Source organism: Dermacentor andersoni, chromosome 9, assembly GCF_023375885.2.
Source record: "Dermacentor andersoni chromosome 9, qqDerAnde1_hic_scaffold, whole genome shotgun sequence".
Classification (NCBI taxonomy): domain Eukaryota; kingdom Metazoa; phylum Arthropoda; class Arachnida; order Ixodida; family Ixodidae; genus Dermacentor; species Dermacentor andersoni.
In genome coordinates, this window is record NC_092822.1 from 129393615 (window position 1) to 129417601 (window position 23987).

Sequence of the window (23987 nt, forward strand, 5' to 3'; positions counted from 1 at the left end):
TTCTCTGAATGTGCAGTTATCTTGGCCAGCTTTCTATCAACCTTCGCACCGCACGTGGAAATCAAGCACTCGCATCCGTGGACGACAGCTTCCTGCAAGCCCAACATGTGTCGTCGGCTTCGTTGAGCACCGCTCATAAAAAGCAGCACCAACGCCGAGGCTTCACTGGTGGCAGCGACAGCGCAGCAAGCACTGCCTGACGTATTTTTCTCTGAATGTGCGGTTATCTTGGCCAGCTTCCTATCAAGCTTCGCACCGCACGTGGAAATCAAGCACTCGGATCCGTGGACGACAGCTTCCTGCGAGCCCAACAGGTGTCGGCTTCGTTGAGCACCGCTCATAAGAAGCAGGACCATCACCGAGGCTTCACTGGTGGCAGCGACGGCGAAGCAAGCACTGCCTCACGTATTTTTTTCTGAATGTGCAGTTATCTTGGCCAGCTTTCTATCAACCTTCGCACCGCACGTGGAAATCAAGCACTCGCATCCGTGGACGACAGCTTCCTGCAAGCCCAACATGTGTCGTCGGCTTCGTTGAGCACCGCTCATAAAAAGCAGCACCAACGCCGAGGCTTCACTGGTGGCAGCGACGGCGCAGCAAGCACTGCCTGACGTATTTTTCTCTGAATGTGCGGTTATCTTGGCCAGCTTCCTATCAAGCTTCGCACCGCACGTGGAAATCAAGCACTCGGATCCGTGGACGACAGCTTCCTGCGAGCCCAACAGGTGTCGGCTTCGTTGAGCACCGCTCATAAGAAGCAGGACCATCACCGAGGCTTCACTGGTGGCAGCGACGGCGAAGCAAGCACTGCCTCACGTATTTTTCTCTGAATGTGCAGTTATCTTGGCCAGCTTTCTATCAACCTTCGCACCGCACGTGGAAATCAAGCACTCGCATCCGTGGACGACAGCTTCCTGCAAGCCCAACAGGTGTCGTCGGCTTCGTTGAGCACCGCTCATAAAAAGCACGACCAACGCCGAGGCTTCACTGGTGGCAGCGACGGCGCAGCAAGCACTGCCTCACATATTTTTCTCTGAATGTGCGATTATCTTGGACAGCTTCCTATCAACCTTCGCACCGCACGTGGAAATCAAGCACTCGCATCCGTGGACGACAGCTTCCTGCAAGCCCAACAGGTGTCGTCGGCTTCGTTGAGCACCGCTCATAAGAAGCAGGACCATCACCGAGGCTTCACTGGTGGCAGCGATGGCGTAGCAAGCACTGCCTGACGTATTTTTCTCTGAATGTGCAGTTATCTTGGCCAGCTTTCTATCAACCTTCGCACCGCACGTGGAAATCAAGCACTCGGATCCGTGGACGACAGCTTCCTGCGAGCCCAACAGGTGTCGGCTTCGTTGAGCACCGCTCATAAGAAGCAGGACCATCACCGAGGCTTCATTGGTGGCAGCGACGGCGAAGCAAGCACTGCCTCACGTATTTTTCTCTGAATGTGCGGTTATCTTGGCCAGCTTCCTATCAACCTTCGCACCGCACGTGGAAATCAAGCACTCGCATCCGTGGACGACAGCTTCCTGCAAGCCCAACAGGTGTCGTCGGCTTCGTTGAGCACCGCTCATAAGAAGCAGGACCATCACCGAGGCTTCACTGGTGGCAGCGACGGTGCAGCAAGCACTGCCTCACATATTTTTCTCTGAATGTGCGATTATCTTGGACAGCTTCCTATCAACCTTCGCACCGCACGTGGAAATCAAGCACTCGCATCCGTGGACGACAGCTTCCTGCAAGGCCAACAGGTGTCGTCGGCTTCGTTGAGCACCGCTCATAAGAAGCAGGACCATCACCGAGGCTTCACTGGTGGCAGCGACGGTGCAGCGAGCACTGCCTCACATATTTTTCTCTGAATGTGCGATTATCTTGGACAGCTTCCTATCAACCTTCGCACCGCACGTGGAAATCAAGCACTCGCATCCGTGGACGACAGCTTCCTGCAAGCCCAACAGGTGTCGTCGGCTTCGTTGAGCACCACTCATAAGAAGCAGGACCATCACCGAGGCTTCACTGGTGGCAGCGATGGCGTAGCAAGCACTGCCTGACGTATTTTTCTCTGAATGTTCAGGTTAGTTGTGTTGAATCTTGCCTAATTTTTGTGTGCGACCTGTTCGCTATCGCTGCTGCCACATTTATTTTTTTTTCCTTTTGTGCTCTTGTGTGTGAAGCTGTTCGGTTAGTGCTATGTTGCGAAACCAAAATGCCGACAAATTCAGAGCTTGCCAAGAGGATTGAAGCAATTGAGACTAAACTGGGAACTGAATGCACCCAATTCACTGACGACATTCTCGGTAAATTTCTGTTAAAGTTGCAGTCCACTGGGCTTGATGCTGTTGAACAAAAAAAGCAGGTTAAAAGCCTGGAAGCAAGTATCGGTGTCTTTAATAACATCGTTGAAAAAATGCGGGACGAAAAACTCAAGCTTACAGCTGACAATAAAAAGCTCATCTCAGAGAAGAAAGCACTGTCTGAATGGGTGGCTGAGATGCAACAATACTGTAGAATGAACAATGTTGAGGTCAGGGGCGTCCCCTGCACCCAAGGGGAAGACTGCATCGCAGTCATGCAAATCATTGGCACTAAAATTTGGTGCCCGGTAATGGCTGCTGACATCGATGTCACTTATCGGGTCCCTACAAAAGTGCAAGACAAGAAAAACATCGTGGCTAGATTCTGTTGCCGCACAAAGAAGGATGAATTTGTCAGCAAGGCACATAAGGCTAAGCTTCACCTAAGTGACATCGGGGTGAAAGCTTCTGTTGACAGTGCGGTCTACGTCAATGAGCACTTGACAGCACGAAATAAAGCGCTCTTTTCAAAGGCGCGGGCTTTGAAAAAACAATCCAAATGGCAATTTCTCGGGTTCAGCAACTGCCAAATCAAGGCTAGAAAAGCCGAGAGAACCGGAGTGTACCGCATTGCTGATGATTCAGACCTAATGGCCATTAACTAATCGGCATAAAATTTATGCCTCCCTTAACCCCTTATCTTCCATCATGGCGTCATATTACACAACGAGCGAGTTAAATTACTTCCTTCAGAATAGTAATCGCTCTCTTATTCATTTCAATGCGCGCAGCCTCCGTAAACATCTCGATGACTTCCAGAATCTGCTTTCAACACTTTCTTTCACGTTTTCAATCATCGCAGTATCAGAGACCTGGCTTAGCGAAGATACTAAAAACTTGTACTGTTTCCCTTCTTATAAATCAGAGTATACACACAGACAGTCCAGCAACTACGGCGGTGCGGCTGTCTATATCTTGTCCGGAATCCCGTACAAAAGAAGACTCGACCTCACGTTAAATATTCAAAACTGCGAATCAGTATGGTTGGAATTCGATCCTAACTTTCTTAACACCGATGATCAAAACTTCATCTTTGGTTGCGTTTACCGTTCACCTTCCTCTTCAATTCCAGACTTTTGTATTTCTCTCGAAAAAATAATGGCAAAGTTATCCGCTGAGACAAAAATGTCATAATTATGGGTGATATGAACATAAATTTAATGGAGTCATCCCCGAGCTCTGTCAATTATTCTTGTTTCGAAAGTATTGGCTACGAATGTCTGATTTATATCCCTACTCGTTCAGTTCTTGGGGATTATAACACTCTAATCGATCATGCATTGTCTAATCTTTTGAATCCACCTGATGCAGGAGTACTTGAAAGTGACATTACTGACCATTTTCCCCTTTTTCTGTGCACTACATCTGCACATTGTTCCTATAGAACTCTTACAGCAAACTTGGTTTTGATAAAAACTTGTTCTCAGCAGCAGTATCTCACACTGACTGGTCTTTCGCTCTTGACACAAATGATCCGCAGGTAGCCTTCTCGCGATTTATAACAAAGTTGATATCATGCTATCCTACCTACTCTCAGATAAGTAAATGCAGAAAGAAAGTGGCTTCACCTCAAAATCCCTGGGTCACCGATAGTTTGCTGAAGGCCATGCGCACACAAGAAAACCTATATAAAAAACTAAAATGCAACCATTCAATTTAAACCTATATGCGCGGTACAAAGAAATTTGCAACACACTTTCTTCACGGCTTAAAAAAAGCTAAAACCAAATATTATGAAGAAAAAATACTTAGATGTGGTTCGGACGTAAAGAAAAAATGGCAAATAGTGAACTCGTTTTTGAATAGGAAACAAGGAGCGGATAGCATAACTAAAATATCCCACGATGGTAATACTTATTTCGAACCTCTTAAGATTGCAGATGCTTTCAGTAATTTCTTTTTTGCTAATAACTCCACTCAAACTCAACACAACTTATACGCATCAAAGCGCCTTCCACCTTCATTTTATATGTTTCCAACCACTCCTGATGAGGTGGTTTCCGTAATGAACAATTTAAAAATAACTAGTGATGGACTGGACAACATTCATTCTGGTCATGTTAAAACAATTTCTAAATCATTATCATTTGTAATGTCTAAAATTATTACCCTATATTTAAAACAGCCACATATCCTCGCGAGCTTAAATGTGGTAGGGTTATCACTATCTCGCTCATCACTATCTAACTACAGGCCAATCTGTGTTTTACCCTTTCTTTAGCAAGGTCATCGAGAATATAATCGAAAAGCGATTGATCAAATACATAACCAAATTTAATATTCCTTCACATGACCAATTTGGAATTAGATCCGGTTATTTTACTGACCTAGCACTTGCATCTCTTACTGATCAATTAAAGAAAGCCATTGACAACGGTAAATTAGCAGCATCCTTAATTGTAGACTTTTCAAAGGCATTTTTTTCAGATTCAGATTTATTGGTTCCCAAATAAAGAAGTAATTACATGACAAATATACATACGATGGTCCCAAAGTGAAAGAACTGTAGTGGGACCCTCGGTTAATAATAACATTGATGGTCATATAAATAGCCGGCAAATTAGCGTATTATAAACATCTACAAATTAAATACATCATTAGGCATGTCATTTACAATCAAACACGAAAAAGCACGTTATACAAGAAAGTCGGAAGAAAGCATGGATGAAATACAAGAAATGACATGGGATATAAAAGTCGAAGGTACACCGCCAGATCGTAGTTAAGTTATCGCAGGAAATGATGCTTAAGGTGATTTTTCAAAATTGCAAGAGAAGTACAGAATTTTATGGTTGATCGTAATTCATTCAAAAGAGAAATTGCAGCGAAGGAAGATGCTTTTTTTTGCCGTAATTCGTATGAACCATGGGTAGCAAGAAATTGTTGTTAGCCGCAAATCTGGTCATATTTTTATTCTGCAAAAGGTCAGTTGCAATGAAGGTAAACGTAAGGTTATTATGAAGTAACTTGTGGAGTAAGACGAGTATGTTAAACTGGAACAAATTATTAATAGGCAAGATATTATACCCGCGAAGTAACAAAGAGGCATTGGATTGCATGGAGCTAGAAGTGATAATGCGTATTGACTGATTTTGGATATGTTGAATTGATAAGTGACAAGCGTACGTGTTGCCCCATGAAACAATGCCGTAATTAATGTGACTATGAATGAATGCATAATACAACGCTAGCAGAGCCTCACGAGAAAAAAAGGGCGAGCTTTGATTAATGCACATATACCAAACGCAGTCTTGTGCTTGAGATGTTGGAAGTGAGAGCGAAATGTAAGTTTAGGGTCAAGATGTATGCCAAGAAAAGTGACATCGGTGCTAACGGGAATTGAATGAATTCCAAGCTTTACTTCAGGAATAGAAGTTAAGGCCCTTTGAGCACTTTTGAATAACATAAATTTAGTTTTTAAAGGATTAAGAACTAAGTAATTGTTGCTACACCATTTTATAATGTTACTTAATGCAATATTTAATTTAGAAGTAAGAGTAGTAACAGATTTGTCAGATGAAGATATGGTTGTCATCTGCGTATAAAATGCAATGAACGTAGTTGGTGGAGTTAAGAGAATCCGGACGATCATTAATATATAAAAGGAAAAGCAAAGGGCCCAGAACTGATCCCTGTGGTACACCTTGGTTAACACATTTTGTTACTGAGAAAGTATTTGCTGCATGTACTGTGTATGGCCGGTGAAGTAAATAGTTTTTTAAGAATGTTAGCGCAGGACCGGTTATACCATAAGAGTCAAGTTTATTAAACAGGACTTGATGGTTAACCGTGTCATAAGCTTTACTGAAGTCTAAAAATGCAGATCCGACTAAGTTTCCCGAATCAATACATTTTTTTATGTAATCAGTTAGAGATAGAACAGCTAGATTCGTGGAACTTCCTGGGCGGAAACCAAATTGATTGTTCTTTAGCAATTTAAACTTTGTTAAGTAGTTATTATGACGTTTAACAAATAATTTCTCAATGAGTTTACTAAGGTATACTAATTTGACAGCATTGACCACGAAATTCTTTATCTTAAACTAGATTCAATTGGTATCACAGGTCCTCTTTTACTACTATTACCCAGCTACTTACGAGACAGATACGAGGTTGTTAGTGTTTCCGATGCTCATTCTAAACGTAAAATGACTAATTTAGGTGTTCCACAAGGATCCATTTTGGGCCCGTTACTCTTTTTACTTTATATTAATGATCTACCTGACTGCCTCACATCTTCTAAATGTATACTATATGCCGATGATACAACAATTACTAATTTTGGCGAGTGTCTATCAACGGTAATAACCAAGCTTAATAGTGATCTTTAAAACTTGTTACAATGGTGCAAAATGAATAGACTTGCCATTAATCCTACTAAAACTACATTTATTTTATTCTCATCATAGAATAAATCATCACTATGCATTCCGCCCATTTCCATTGGTGACCGTTTATTACAAGCAAGTGAAGAATGCACGTACTTAGGTGTTATTATTGACTGTAACCTAAAATTTCATCGCCATATAACACATATTAAGAAGCAGTTATCACATGCAATACGCATTCTCATGAGGGCGCGTCCATTTTTTTCACGACCTCTGTTGCTCTCACTCTATTTCGCGTTTGCACACTCTCACATTACCTACTGCATAACCTCCTGGAGTAACACGTACACTACTCACCTAAAACAGATACAAACCATCCAAAACCAGGCAATTAGAATAATCACGTCGAATCCACTCGCCGCCAATGCTAAACAGTTACTACAAGCAAATAACATTCTAGACGTTGCAGCCCTTGTCAAGTACAGCCTTGCCACTCTTCTTTTCAAAATAATAAATGACAAAATATCATTATCGCTAATTCCTATATCATCTCTAACAAACACTAACTCAACTCGTTTTGCGCTGCATAATAACTTCATTCTGCCCAAAGTGCACACTAATTATGGGAAACAGACAATTAACTTTGTAGCCATATCATCATGGAATACATGACCATTTATAATGAAACTCCTGAAACGCCATCGATTTTATGATGAACTGAAACATTTTCTGTTATGTGATATGTAATTGACACTATGCATTGTATAATCCGATTTTAGTTTTAGACCTGCCATTGTTATGTACTCCAAGTTATTAATTTCTTTTTCTTTAATTTTTTTTCTCTTTCTTCCTCTTTTACTTTCGTTTTATCTAGTTGCGAAATATTGCTTACTGCCATCATATTGTCTATTAATTACTTCATCTACTTAGATTTGTATGTCATTATTTATTATTACTGGAATTGTACCAATTGACCTGTTGTTGCTTGCTAAATCAACTTTTATGTTAACTATAAACAGGAGGTCCCAATTCAGTTTTAACTATGGGACCTCCTTCTGTATACTTCTCTCTGTATAATATTTTTATGTAATAATAAAATTGATTGATTGACAGTCCACTCGAGGAGGCGGACATTACTTGTAAAAGAAGTTAAAATGCATAATCCAATAATTAGCAAACATTCACTACGTTTACGACTAATTATGTTGTGGCACGTATTGCAATTTACAAAGCGGGAGAGACTGCAAGGCATATTCACTTGAAAATAAGTTTGTGGGCGACACTATTTACGAGATATGCGCTGTCAGACTTGCGGGACAAATGCACTATCATTCCACTTACTTCCTTAAGCAAACATGGGTTATATTGAAGCAGAAAAATAAATCGAATGCCAGTGTATTTCTCCGCAATGTATGGAAAGTAATATGTCGAAAGTGGTGTCCTCCTAAGAATTAGGTCCAAGTGGATGCGCTTCTGATCGAGACTGCCTAGCTAGAATTTGTAAAAGTTAACAACTTTTTTGTGCAAGTGATGCTGCCTCTTCGAGCAGACCTGCTCATGGACTAGAATTGTGTCTTCTCCTACTGGCAATATTAACAAAAGAATTTGAAAGCTTACGGTGAAACGCCTGGTATACTAGCGCTCCTGTTACAAAGAAATCATTTGTTGAAGTTAGTGCACATGTTGCATGCTCTGTCTTTCGTGCTTAACTTATGCTATGTCGCACCAAGAAGGTCGAATAAAAGCCCTTGTTTTTCTTTCCCGCATTTTCAAGAATTTTATGTCAATAACACTCTTCCGCGCACAATATATATAGCGCTTGCAACTTTTCTAGGTGGAAAATTCTCGCTCCCAATGTTGCGACGAAATATTTGAAAGCTCCGGTGATGAAATGCGCTAGTAACAAATAAAATCAAGAACATTGAATCACCGTACCTGGAACACTCGCAGCTTCATTGCCAGGAATTCAGTAGCAGTTGCTAGGCAAATCACGACAAGGATAATAAACACAAATCCAGAAGTGTACTGAGCACACAGAAATCTGTACAGCGACAACGTGAACAGAAGAATCTGTGAGTAAAAGGAGAGAGAGAACTGTCACTACGTGCTCAAAAGGACGTAAATGTCACTATATGCAACAACAATAACACGGTAAATACTCGGGCAAAAAAATTAAGGGTCAGCAACCTAATCGAGACACGGAGTCACTGTCACACGAAGTCAGCTGTGCACCGAGCAAGGAGCCTCCGGGTTTGCACGAAATATTGCTAGTAGAAACTTGCAGCCATATTTTTAATAGCTATATCAAGCTTGCTGCTTGATGAAGTTGAACGAGATCGCTGAAGTTGAAATACGTTATAATAATAATAATAATAATCAGCCTACTTTGTGTCCACTGCAGGACGAAGGCCTCTCCCTGCGATCTCCAATTATCGCTCTCCTGCGCGAACCGATTCCAAGTAGTACTCGTGAGTTGGCACCCATTCTGAAACTCTAATGGTCCACCGGCTATCTTACCTGTGCCTTACATGACCTGCCCAGCTCTATTTCTTTCTCTTAATTGCAATTATAATATCGGCAATCCCTGTTTGCTGTCTGATCGAAACCGCTGTGTTTTTGTCTCTTAACGTTATGGCTAGCATTCTTTGTTCCATCTCTCTATGCGTGGTCTTTAACTTGTTCTCAAGCGTCTTTGTCAGTCTCTAAGTTTCTGCGCCATATGTCTGCACCGGTAGAATGCACAGATTGTACAGCTTGCTTTTTAATGAAAATGGTAAGCTTCCAGTGAGGAGCTGACAACGTCTCTCGTATGCGCTCCAACCAATTTTATTCTTCCGTGAATTTCCTTCTCATGATCAGGGTTGCCTGGGATTGATTCACAGAATGCTAGGCACCGCCCTAGCATTGCACCATACGATAAGTTCGTGCCTGACGCACTTTGGGCTCAAAGGTGGCCCGAATCGCTCGAAGGATAAGCATACAGGCATCAGCCAGCCTTTTTGAGGAGCCCTCGTCCACCTCCACAATGTCATCAAAAACAAAAGAAAATAGAAATAAAAATACAGCTGCCCACACCCTGAGCTTACGGATGAATAGGCCAGGGATTGGCAGCGTCTACAGACTAACACATATCCACGCATCCACACCTCCAAAGACTCAGTAAGATACATCCTGCAGTCTGTGAAGTACCATGTCCTTGGTACGGGGAGCGGCCACCTCTTGCCCGCCTAACGTTGACGTGCAAACTTCGGCCTCCAAATTCCACTTCGCCCCTTATGATGAAAGTGCCAAGTAAATAGGCAATGGGAGCTTTGGCTCGCTAGCGAAGATCTAGAGTGCCAGAGAGCTCCTCTCAATCAAGCCCAGCGAAACGCAGAGACTAGTGGAGCCCTGGAGTGAGGGATCCTCCCACGGCCCAAAACCACCAAGGTAAATAAAGTTAATGCTACTACTAGTTCTTAACAGCATGTGTGGGTTTTCTACTTTTGAAGTTGAAAGTTATTGCCTCTCTTCTTTGACCTACCAGGAAGTGGCCATCATGCAGATACAATTTTTCTTATCACCGGTTCTGTTTCTAAATTTGTTCTCTGTACATATCTTCTTGTTCTTTCATAGTAAGATTGTATTTATGACTTAGTGCTTGCGTGTATTATCATCATCAGCATGGTTACGCCCACTGCAGGGCAAAGGCCTCTCCCATACTTCTCCAACTACCCCGGTCGTGTACCAATTGTGGCCATGTTGTCCCTGCAAACTTCTTAATCTCATCCGCCCACCTCACTTTCTGCCGTCCCCTGCTACGCTTCCCTTCCCTTGGAATCCATTTCGTAACCCTTAATGACCATCGGTTATCTTCCCTCCTCATTACATGTCCTGCCCATTGCCAATTTATTTTCCTTCATTTCAACTAGGATGTCATTAACTCGCGTTTGTTTCCTCACCCAATCTGCTCTTATCTTATTCCTTAACGTTACACCTATCATTCTTCTTTCCATAACTCGTTGCATCACCCTCAATTTAAGTAGAATCCTCTTAGTAAGAGTGTATACCTTATTTAAATCTTGTATCATTTAGTGTGGTCTTGTGTGCAATGAACATTCACCAACTAGGCCAAATTTTCCTGTTGCAGCATTGCCTAGTTATGTAAAAAGCTGTTTTGCCAGTTTAAGCGAAGCAACCATGCCACCTCAAGTCCAGTTGTAGCATGAATGTGCAGACAGTGCTTGGTAGATCTTTCAACAGGCTAGAGCCAGTTACTTCGAATGAATCAGCACAAACAAAAGGACGACGAGAGACAAGATGAAGCATTGGCTTCAAAGTATTGCTGTTGCCTACTGGTTCACTTATATCTCATGTCTGCGTTGCTTTCTTACATGCCTGCCAATCACAGTCAGTCCTTTCTCCTAGAGCGTGCACACTTTTTTCTTTTGCAGCTACGCCATCTTTGCAGCCTCTTAGTATTTGACAACAAGTTTGTTAAGGGGCACTTGACCGTGCTGAAGGCAGACAGCATGTGGTGGCGAGCACGGTATCGCATTTAAATTAAAGAATGAGCAATGCAATTTGCCTTAGAATCTCTGAATGTACTTTGAAATGCAATTTTGAAGAGATAGAATAAAAGTGACCTTGCATATGCCTCACTCGAAGAGACTTATGTGACCATTTATCTTGGCTCGTTTCTCACGTCCTATATAAAAAGCTTCAGTTTGATGGTCAGCTAGGAGGCCCTCGACGAACGTATTGCACACATCAAATGTAGGCCTTTTGGCCGAAATCAATTTTAGTTTTGACTAAAATTGCACTACTAGCCTCCACGCGCAACTACCGTCTCATCAGCGATGGCTTCGGCGTCCATGAGCCTGCAGGGGAACTCTGTCGGTGCTAATCTAGGGGGCCTCAGCCCATCATTGCCAACCCTCCCAGGGTCATGCGAGAATGGTGTTGAGACCTCTGCTGCTGTTGCCCCGTAAGAAGCACCACTTTACGCTGAATCTGCCAGAATTCTATTCATAAAATCATAGATAGCGTTGAAGAAAGTATTGGCAAGGAAATAGCTAAGGTTTCTCTGATCTTAAAGGCTTTAAGGCAAAACACAGGTATGTGTACAAAGTTAGGATAGCTTGAAGCATATGAAAAGGATAAGGTATAGCGGATGTATTGCACTAGATAGAGCAAATCATTTGCAGTCTTGGGTAGATTTCAAACAGTTGCAAGAGATGCTCCCTAGGACTTCCAGAGGATGTGATAACACTTTTATTAGCATCGATGTCCTTGATGTGCAAGTTGCTCAAATGGACATACATCTGCGATTATTCTTCCTTTTGTGCAAGGATTGTGAAACCTTGAAGTATGGAGCTGTTCATTGTCTACTTTCAATTTATTCCCAACGAAAAGATATGTTATCCTCCCAACAGCGCATTCGGGCATGCCTTAGGTAAAGGAATACAGTAACCCTCACAATAGTTTTTGAGGTGTCTGAATTGCAGATGTGATGGTGCCTGCTCGCCAACATTGCCTCTCCCCTTATTTTTTTAAGGGAGCGATAGAGGTGAACTTTGGGGAAGGAGCATGTCCTAGATTCTTGGCCATTATCGATTTAATGACAATTATTGATATAAATTTATTTAAAGAAGGACCCACTGCTAAAGTATTATCTCCTTTTTTGATTCATTCAGATTAAGAGACGCATATACCGCTCTGGCTAAAGTGGATAACTTATTATTGGGTTTTGAAAATTTGCATTGTTAGAGATCACAGCATCACCTCTTCCTGTATTTTCAGGAGCCATTGCTCGTTTTAAGTAGAACGGGTGAGTGATGTCACTCAAGTGAGTAATCAGGTTGCCTCCCCACACGACATTATCAGTAATGCTTTAAACAAGCAGCCCCACTAAGCGTATATTTAATAGCATACTTGCACATACACAGTTTCTCAATTGTAGAAATAAATACAAAAAATATTGTTGCAGGAAGAAAGCAGGCCGACGAGTATAAAATAATGCATATTTACAACAGAGGTATATGGCGTTCAGGCAACTGCCAGACTTCGTCTTCCTCTAGTCCAATTCAACTTCTTCCTTCTCTTCACCACAACATCACCCTCCGGCAGAGGAGCTCCGTGCCGGTGCAAGTTATAGAGCCTCACTTAATGGGGGGACATAGGGCTTGAGCCTGCCGACGTGAACAACATCGCTAGTGACGTTGGGAGGCATTGAAGGCTGACCGACTGGGGCGATTCGTATGTCACGTCGGACAGTTGGCGTAAGATCTGGTACAGACCAGAATAATGCGAAAGTAGTTTTTCCGACAAGCCGACGCGACGTGAAGGCGTCCAGAGAAGGACAAGGGAACCAGGTGAAAAATGGGAGTCTCGGTGCGGAAGGTCGTAGCGTCGATTTGAGCAGCTTGCGAGACTGTGAGGCGATGATGGGTGACTTCGCGGGCCTGGGCGGCTAAATCAATAGCATCGCGAGCGTAACCAGTGCTGGGTGATTGTACTGCGGAAGGTAGCAACGTGTCGAAGGGCAAGGTGGGGTAGCGGCCTTACAACAGGTAAAATAGTGAAAATCCGGCAGTGTCATGACGGGACGAGTTGTATGCGGAAGTGATGTATGGTAAAGTGGCGTCCCAGTCGCAGTGATCGTCGGAAACGTACATGGCCAGCATTTCAGTTAGCGTGCGGTTGAGTCGATCGGTTAGGGCGTTCGTTTGAGGGTGGTACGTGGTAGCAATCTGGTGTTCTGTAGAACAGGAGCGGAGCAGATCATCGGCGACCTTCGATAGGAAGTAGCGGTCGCGATCCGTCAGCAACTGGCGAGGGGCGCCGTGCTGCAGGATGAAATCCAAAATTGAGGATGGGTATGCGAGGGCAGTTTTCGCGGATCCGGATTAAGGTGCTCGGCAGGGCAATATTGTGCCACAAAACCACGTCAGTAAGCGGCGACACGACATCTTCGCCATCAGGAACGGGAGGACAGGGCGTCAGGAGGACATTTGTAGCCGCTTTTGGAGACAGCCTTGCAAACTCAGAAGAACATAAGCGGTGTGAAGCACAAGTTGTTGTGTCGGCAGGAAGCGTCAGATCCAACGTTACAACACCTGCGGAGCGGTTAATTTCGGCATAGTGTTTCGAAAGGAAGTTGAGGCCAAGGATTAGGTCGTGTGGACAGTGTTCAAGGACGATAAATACAACAACGGTATAATGGCCCCCAATGGTCACACGTGCTGTGCACATTCCAAGGACAGGTGAAGTACTCCCATCGGTGACTCGCACAGTGGGTGTCACAACCTTTCTGAGCCTTCGGCGGAGAGCAGCGCTCATAACTGAAAGCTGCGCTCCTCTTTCAACGAGAGATCTAACAGGAAGGCCATCATATTCAATGTCCACTAGGTTTCCACATGTAGGCAGGGTCAACAGAGGATTTGTGGGCCAGGTCGGAGTTGCAGCTTCACCTCCGGGAGCTGCACCGCCTAGTTTTCCGAAGCGAAGCGATCGGTTGCAGAAGGGGACGAAGAGCGGTGAACGAGAGGCGAACAGGACCTACGATCTTGCGGAGACAGGGAGCGGCTGGATCTTGGTGGAGCACTGTCGGCGTTGATGCTCCTAGTCGGCGTGTAGTGCGAGAAAGTACGATTGACTGGTACTTGGCGGTAGTCACTCGGAGGCGACCACCGAGGAGGCGTCGACCAGTGATTGCGGCAATGACGGGCGATGTGTCCAATACCGGAGCAATTAAAACAGATGGGTTTATCATCCGCTGTGCGCCAGTTGTCTGGGTTGCGACGGAGTCGCTGAAAGCTTTGCGTCTGGGAGCGAGCGGCCAGAGAAATCTGGTAGGCGTTTGTATGGCGGACCGAGCAGAGAGATGGAATGCCCAAACTTGCTATTTCCTCCCGAACGACCGCTTGTAAAAGGGAGATAGCGGGCACGGTTTGCCGACAGTCGGAACGAACTGGAGCCAGAGCCATGACCTCAAGCTCACGAAGAACGATGCGCGTGATATCTTCCAGTCCTGTGGGCTGAACGAACCGCGGTGGGTCTTCGGAAGACGATGCCACGGCGGTATTGGGCACTCGGTCGAAAGTTTGAGCGAGGCGGCGGCCCTTCGCTTGTTCTAAGCGCCGGCACTCCTTTATAATTGCATCCACAGTGGCACAATCCTTGCACATCAGGAGACAGAAGGCATCGTCTGCAATACCTTTCAGTATGTGACCAATCTTGTGTGCCTCGGTCACGTTGTTATCAGCCTTGCGACAGAGGGCCTGCATATCCTGTATGTACATGACATAGGATTCTATGGACGTCTGAGCGCAGCACGAAAGTTCTTTTTTTGCTGCTAGCTGACGAGCGACAGGTCTGCGAAACAGGTCTCGCATTTTTTCCTTGCAGACATCCCAGCTCGTTAGGTCAGCTTCTTGTCTGTCGTAGCATTGCTTTGCAGTTCCTCTTAGATAAAATGTCACGTCTGCTAGCATCATTGTTGGATCCCACCTGTTGTCGCACACTCGTTCGTACATCGTAAGTCAGTCCTCGACGTCGGCGTTGTCCGTGCCACAAAATGTCCCTGGGTCCCGCGGATGAGTGAGGATGAGCGTTGGCACTGCCTGCTGAGGCGCTGTCGCTTTTGTCGGTTGATTTGCCATTGTGGCGGCAGGGAGATGACGTCCGCTGCGAAGTTCCGTGATTGTACCTCACACCTTCCACCAAAATGTTGCAGGAAGAAAGCAGGCCCACGAGTATAAATTAATGTATATTTACAACAGAGGTATATGGCGTTCAGGCAACTGCCCGACTTCGTCTTCCTCTAGTCCAATTCAACTTCTTCCTTCTCTTCACCGTAACAATATATAGTAAAAATAAATAAAAATAAATAAGTTAGACATGTAGATGTTGCTTGAGACCAATGGCACACTTCCGCCTGGGGATCCAAATCATCTGCTAAATCTGCGGCTGTCTGTACATGTGTGCTTGCGCCTGCATGCGATGGAAGGATGAAAGTAACGAGTTTCTTTAAAAACGTTTGCTGTGTTATAGAAGTGTGAAGCAGCACGTGAGGAGGACAAAGAATGCCACAAATGTTAACAATAGTACTATGGTGACAGCAGCTTATGGGTTGTGAAGGGGTTCGCCCTTTAAAAATACACAGAGTAATATACTTTTTGGTAGCGGAAACATGAATGGTAGCAGAACTGTGCTATGCTCATCTTCATGCATTACAGACGTGTGCAGGGAGTAAGCTGCAGCGACTGCACGCTATGGGGAAACGTGAATGCATCTATGAAAACTTGTTAGGCCGCTATCTTCCCACTAACGAGATCAAATGCGTGTGAGAGAGAGATGCGGGGACAAAGTTCAAATCAACCACCTGACGTGTCTAACGAGGCGGGACATTGCGTTGGTCTCAAGGTACAAAACTGGCGGGGAATGCAGTGGCTTGAGGGGAGGCCAAAGCGTTTCGCAGCCGTTTTATTATAATACCTTGCCACAAAATGTTTTTGAGAAAGCACTCCAGGCGATATACTCTCTATGTGTAGGCAACACTCTTAGGTAGGACAAAATCCATTTCATGGACCTTTGAAGTTTGGGAAGCTTTGTCTCTTCAAATAAGAATTTGTAGGGCCTGCTCAACTGTTAAAATCATGGTCTTACAGAGAGCTAGCCTTTCAGTGCGTAAGTCTCCAAAGAAAAAAGGACGAAGTTTTTGGTACATGAGAAAAATCTACAAAATGAGGAGATTGTTGGAGGAAGTATGATTTTGAAGAATCGGGACGATGTCACTGTTGTACACTGTTGAGAAGTCGGGAAGTCCGAGCCGCCACAAAGGTACCATGATTGGTGCCGTGCCAGATGTCAGGAGAAAGTGAGGTCCAGAGTGGCGCCCAAGAGGTGAGAAGCAAGAGTTTATATACAAATTTACATGAATCACAAGAACGGCTTTTGTCTTTTCATGTCCGCGCCTCTCCCACAACACTCCAGCTCCGCTTTTTATCCGTTTCATTTCCCCCTTTCGCTTGTCGAGGGCATTCACTATTCTTTTTGAACAATCACAATAACCGAGCTTTTTGCTAAATCCCGCCCACGATGTGGCATCATTCCGCCGGACTCCGCCTCCAACGTTGCGCAATCGCCTCTGCACGCTGGCAACCACGTTTCAATTTGGGAACCTCAAGTCGACGGAATTTCCACGGAAGTCCAGGATGTTGGTCTTTTCCATTAATTAGTGGGCTCTCCACGACGGTCCACTTGTCAGCTCGGGGTGGTCGAACAGCCGAAGGTACTAACATAATTGCTTGACCACTAGTTTCAGGTGACGCTGCTTTAGTTACTTTCGTGCTCGCCCTCAGAAAGCAACAAAGCGTGAATAGCGCTACATAGCTGCACGCCCTTTTCCTGTGTATCCTTTGTCCCGAGGGATCGCCAGGGACAACAACGCAGAGATCCTGTTTTTAGTCGTGATAACTTAATCCATTGTATCTGTTCATTTAAACATCTTCATAACATTTGAAGCAGGGCCGACTCATACATTTTAAAGGGACTTACATTGAAAGTTTGTTTATTGATGATCTGGAAGGCTGTGCACATATGCCTGAGCTTGTACTAGCACGCAATTCATCAAACGGAGGAATTGCCATGCAGTCGACTAACATCTAGCGCAAGAGGAAACTCGTAGTTTTCTCTAAAAAGAATGCTTCGTAGTTAAAGAATACATTCTGGTCCTAGGTTCGAACTTGGATCCAACGCTTTCCTGGGGTGGTCACTCTACCATCTGAACCAAGGAAGGGGCTAGCAAATTATAGAGTACGGCCGAATGAATTGACAACTTGAAGTTCAGGCACGTACAATATGGCAAATCAGTTCTGCAGAAGGCCGCAAGGCGACAGAAGACTCATGTAAGCAAAAATTGTCAACTACCTCAATGGAATTGAAACAAAGCAAGGGCTTCCAAAGCTGCGGGACAGAGAAAGCGCTCATGCGAGATTGCAGGTTTCCTGCTGCAAGCAATGTAATAATACCTGGCTTGTACGTTGATAACATTGTCCACAAACCAGTTATCTTATCGTGTTCAAAGAGTCCCTGAAGCACATTTATGACTATTCATAGAATGACGCCATTAATAGGTTACGTCACCGCATGGATCTCGTGCCGCAAAATGTTTTCGTGTCCTTCAAGCACAAGTGAAGTTAGAAATGGTTATCGGATCGATAAGCGGCTTGCCCTATCATTTCATTTACACTAGTTTGCTGGAAGCTATGCGGCGGAGACAGCAAGGTGATGCAAGAGAGCAATTGTGCGCGCAAAGGTTGAACGTCGCGGTGGCGAGGCTCCTTATGGCGGCTTTGGTATCTATGCTACGCTTTTAATTTCAACTGCCTGCTGCAGCAGCTATAGAAAGATTCAACTGTCATGTGTAGATTGACTGTGCAAAGGTGACCTGGCTTTTCTGTCTTTTGGCAATTGGAGGCATATATATTTTTCACTTATTTAACTCAAATAAGCAACAATTGTATTACTGAGAATGCTCTCATGATTACGAAATCAGCCAACAGCTGTCGAGGGTGCAGCTGCTTGCGACGACAATGCATAACGAGGTATGCGAAGTGAGAGCAAGTGATTTTTTAACTATTTTTGACACAAAATTGTAACTTCCCTTCTGCAGGCAGTGCAATAATATTGTGTTTCAGTAATAAATGTTTCAGTACCCCTTTAAGTCATAGGCTTACATGCAGACTTGTACACGTTACAGAAAAAAATGTCAGCGATTGCAATTACCTCACAAAGCAATGTAATTGGTTACGGTTTAGAATTACTAGCGCATGGAAGTAATTGAGAAATTACTCAAAAGTGATCGATTATTTGGCCGCTATTATTGCCTGAAATTTGATGAGATTGCTCAGATACCCTATTTAAAACAAGCTGGCCTGGCACATTTAGGACGACGAAGAAGAAGCGCTCGTCCCTAGTCAGAGGTCGGCTCCGTGATTGCTAGCCAATTACGCAGTAGTAATTACCTCGAACCAAAGTTTTGCTTGCACTAATGTGTCCGTGAAGGCGAGCGGCATCGACCGATACCAGCTGACCCTAGGGGTGCGTTTTTCTTTGCCACATTTTGTGACTACTACTACTGCCGCCATGCGAAGGATTGCTAGGCTTAGACGTGTTCCGCGGACACTCGGCGCAGCACCGTCGCACCGACAGCGGCCTGCCGTACATCCCGGCGGCTGCCGTTTGTCAGCTCCAAGATGGAGGCGCCCTCTCAAACAACAATGATCGTGGACAATTACATGTGCGTTCAAGTTCAAGGAAAAGAGATTTCACCCGAGGAATACCACAGCGACGCCGGATGGACGCTCGCGGGGGAACGCATGTCGAGGCTGCGCCAGCGGACCCCCGCCAGCGGCAAGGCCGACGGACCCGGCGGGAGTCAAACAAGCACGAGGTAGAAATTTTACAAGAACGTCAGAGCCTCGGCCATCAAGGCAGCAGGCGCGCCAGCCATGCCACTAGAAGAAAGCAAGATAGTTGTCAGACCCAGAGGGGGACTGGACATTGTCAAGACCGGCACCACCACCGTCGCTGCGGCCATACTCGCTGCGGCCAAGATCACGAGCGAGGAAAGCGCCGCGGACACCATCTTCCCAACACGCAACAGAACATCATGGTCGTAAGTACACCGAACGAAGACAACGCGGCCAGGTACGCTAAAATCCTGGAAATATCTATTCAAGGCAAACCCTACGAGGTCAGCGCATATCGCACGGCACCTCACGACACGGTAAAGGGCGTCATCAGAGGCATCCCCATCGACGCAAGCGCCGAAGAGTTAGATAGAAACATCGTCAACGGGAGAAACCCGCTAGCAGTGGCCGAAAAAGGACCACTGCGATTGTGGTGTTCCAGGGACCCGAGGTACCGAACTTCGTCCGATACGGAGTCGTCCTGATACCTTGCCCCCTCTACAAGAAACAGATCGACGTCTGCCAGCAGTGCGGCCGAGTGGGACACCGCAAGGACGTGTGCCCGACCCCCACAATCAAGACGTCCCTGGCCTGCGGACTCGCGAACCCTACAAAAGACCATCGCTGTACCCCAAAATGTAAGTTATGTGGAGACGAACACCCGACCGGAGACCGAACGTGCAAGGCGAAATACAAGATCCCTTACGTAGTGCGCAAGTGACAATGGGAGCGCCGACATGCCGAACGCCAGCTGCTGTCGGAGAGCGATTTCCCGCCACTCGACAAGCCACCAGATGCGCGAAAGTCAAGGACCCCATCGGAAAACCGCGCGTCCAAATCCAGAGACAGCAGCTGCTGCAAGAGAAGCCTCAGCAGGAAAACATCACCATCACGTGAGCGAGTCAGCTGGGTCAACGCAGCGAAATAATATAAGGAACGCGCAGAAAATCACCGAAACCACGAAGAAAGAAGATATGAATACGGTGCGGGAGGCAAATGAGATGCGAAGACAAGAAAACTTGGCGTTGCGAGCGACCAGTAACAACCTCAAGAAAGAGATCGCTGAGATCCGTCAGTTGCTGATATGCAGCAACGAGCCTCTACAGAGACCCACGCCAAGCACAAGCCAGACCGAGGAAACGAAAATGAACATCCAGGAGAAAGCCATAGAGGAAGCGGCACCGAAGAAGCGAGCCGTCGAGGCCACGCGCACGCAAACAGAAAACGATCGCATCGACAGCCTCGAAGCGAAATTCAAGGGACATTCAGCAAACTCGAACAGCTAACCACGACAAACATCGCAGCAGTGACAGCACTGAAACAAACAATGGAGACCTGCCAAGCCGAGAATAGGAACAGATTCGCCTGCATCGAAAGGACCCTACAGTCGATGGTAAGCCACCCGACGTTTGCGCCCCTCTTCGTGCAGCATCCACCCAACCAGGGGGCCGGGTACACGCCTACGCAATCATGGCCGCCAACGCAACACCAGCAGCAGCAGGTGTCCCCGCGTGGCAGTGGAAATGTCGCGGCTTCGGAAGGAAGAAGGCCGTCATCCAACAGCACATCGTACATGCCGCGCGCAAGCCAGACGTTATACTACTACAAGAAACACTAACCGACGCACCGTCCCTCCCCGGCTACAGAGTGCACAAGGGACCGCCTGAGAGCAGAGGCCTGTGCACCCTGGTCAGGAAGGTACTCACGTTCGTCGAACATGAGCTGCAAAGCAATATCAAGATCGAGCACACACTCACCGAAATCATCCCGGGCAAGAAGAGAAAAGGAAGCATATTTCTGCTCAACGTCTACAGCAACCCATCTCACAGAAAAGAGGTGGAAGACATTACTGCACAGAGCCTGCACCACAGCGGGCTGCAACACGCTGATCGCGTGCGGAGACTTAAACGCGATGGACTCTGCCTGGGGCTACAACAAGTACACAGCAAAGGGCCGCGACCTGTACCGAGACGCCACGGAACTCGACTTCACCCTCATCACGGACCCGACACATGCGACGAGAATTGGTAACTCCGTGTCCCGGGACACCACTCCGGACCTCACGTTCGTCAAGAACGACATCCGGGGCGCGATTACTTGGAGAAACACGGGGACCGACCTAGGCAGCGACCACACCATCGTGGAAAGCGGCATACCGGAGCACAACGACACCAGCATCAAAACACACAGATGGATAGACTTGGATGCCTTTCGGGACGCCAGAAGCCAGAAGAGCGACGGTGACGACGAGATCGAAGACATCGACTCGTGGACGGCCGGAATCACCGAGAGAGTACGCGACGCGACTAAAGAAATTAAAACGGGCGCGGAGATCGACAAAGTAGGCAGCCGGCTTGCTCATCCCATCGAAGCCAAACAGTCGATACTCAATCGCTGGAAGAAACAACGGCTAAACCGCAGACTGAGAAAGAAGGTGGTGGAGCTGAACCGAGCGACCGAGGATCACTGCCGCGCTCTCCGCACGCAACAGCGGAATGAGATCTGCAACGCGGCAGACGGGCAGATGCACAGCGGCAAGACGTGGAACCTGCTGCGGCACCTGTTCGACGAAACCAAGACCAAGTCGCACCAAAGGGACAGACTCGCCAGGCTCATACATCCGGCGGCCTCAGCACACGGCGTCGACGAAGTCACCAGGCGCATTAACGACAAATACCTGCCGACTACACCTACCGAACAACACGCGCCGTACAGCGGCCTGCCTAACGCGAAGCTCGATCGTGACATCGACGTCGAAGAGGTACGCGCGACCCTGCACGACCTCAACAGCCAGTCGGCAGCCGGCCCGGACCTCGTCATGAACAAGGCGCTTAAGAACCTCGATGCCGGCTTGATTGAAAAGCTCGCAAAATACTACAAGTGCTGGAGAGCGGGCGCGCTGCCAAAGCTGTGGAAGACAGCCAAGACCATCCTGATCCCCAAGCCGGGGAAGCCGCCGGACACGGATAACCTCCGGCCCATCTCGCTCACGTCCTGCGTGGGCAAGGTGCTGGAGCACGTCCTGCTCAACAGGTGGCAAGACTACCTGGAACGAGAAGGGCTGTACCCGGCCATTTTGATCGGCTTCAGACAGCACCTCAGCACGCTGGACGCGATGCTGCAGCTCAAATACCAAATCATCGATGATGGAGGCAGCGCCCGCGACAACATACAATCATGGGGCTCGACCTGCAGAGCACCTTCGATAAGGTGAAACACTCGGCTATTCTGTCCCAAGTCTCCAAGCTCAACATGGGCGAAAGATCCTACAACTACACCAAGGACTTCCTCACGGACAGGACCGTCGAGCTACGAGCAGGCGACCTACAGACGCAAGTGAAGAAGCTCGGGAGCACCGGCACACCGCAGGGATCGGTCATTTCGCCGATGCTGTTCAACCTGGTAATGATCAGAGTCGCCGAAAAGCTCGGGCACATCGAAGACGTCAGGCACACCATCTGCGCGGATGATATCACGAAATGCGTGACCGGTGGCAGCGACGCCCACATCGAGGGCGCGCTGCAAGCCGCCGTCGACGCAGTAGAAGACCAGCTAGAAGGCACCGGACTGAGATGTTCGCCGAGCAAATCGGAGCTTCTCATACTCTCACCTACCAAAAATAGCACAGGCAAGACCAGACAACGCGAAAACGAATAAATCAGAATCGTCACCAAATCCGGCAACGTGATCCCCGAGGTCGGCAAAATTAGGATCCTAGGCATGGTAATCGAAAAGCACGGAAGGAACGGCGAAGCCATCACCCGTCCCAAGGCAAAAGCAGCCAAAGCGATTCGACTCCTCAAATGAGTCACTTCCTGAAAGGCTGGCATGAGAGAGGAGAGCCTAATTAGGCTCGTCCAATCCTTCGTCATCAGCCACGTCGCGTACGTTGCATCCTACCACAGATGGCTGCAACGCGAACGAAACAAAATCAACGTGCTCATCAGAAGAGTGTACAAGACGGCGCTGGGCCTGTTCGAGTCCACAAGCACGACCCGCTTGTTACAACTCGGGATACACAATACGCTCGAAGAAATAGCCGAAGCGCAACGGCCCTCTCAACTGGAGCGGCGGTCCATGACCAAAGCCGGGAGGAAGATAATGGACGATCTGGGAATTAGAAGCTCGAACGAGGTGGAGATGAAGCTCCCCCCACCGAAGAGGTCCGACGCCAGACCAGAATCGACCCCATACCGAAGAACATGAATCCCGAATTCAACAAGGGAAGAAGAGCGGCGAGGGCCAAGGCTCTCATCGACCAGCATGCCAACGACAAACACGCACGGTACGTGGACGCGGCCGAATACCAATGGAACGCCTTCGCAGCGGTCGTCATAGAGGCGTCAACCGGCGCCACGAGGAAGGCAGTGAGCGTGACAAGCGCCGGAGCGGAACAAGCGGAGGAGGTAGCCATCGCCCTGGCCATCGCCGACGCAGACTGCCACACGGTGCTGAGTGACTCAAGACAGGCGGTGCGAAACTTCGCCAAAGGCCAAATCTGCAGGGAGGCTGAGCGCGTACTGCGAGCGGTCAGACTATAAGAACGAAGAGTACGACTCAAGTGGTTCCCGGCGCATGCGGGTGACGCGTCGGAACGCAATGAGAACCATAATGAGGCGGCACACGCAGTGGCGCGAGCGCTAACCAACCACGCCCCGGCGACAGACCGTCCGACGTGGTTCGGAACGAAGGACCGCATGACGGATTGCAATGAAATCACGAAGGCCTACCGCCTGGCTCGCAGGACTCTCCCACCCCCGCACCCGAGACTGAGTCGAGCGGAGGCAGTAGTACTGAGACAGCTCCAGACCGGATCGCTACCGAGCCCGAGACTGATGAATCGCATG

The 23987-nt window shown here is 47.1% G+C and overlaps 1 long non-coding RNA gene across 1 annotated transcript in view; it reads right to left on the reverse strand.

The window, feature by feature from the left end:
• Positions 1-23987, reverse strand: part of LOC140213262 (uncharacterized) — a 75107-nt gene that overhangs the window by 28551 nt on the left and 22569 nt on the right. Inside the window, exon 2 of the long non-coding RNA XR_011890223.1 lies at positions 8621-8755. This is a non-coding gene — a long non-coding RNA (uncharacterized lncRNA). The remainder of the gene's footprint in view (positions 1-8620; positions 8756-23987) is intronic.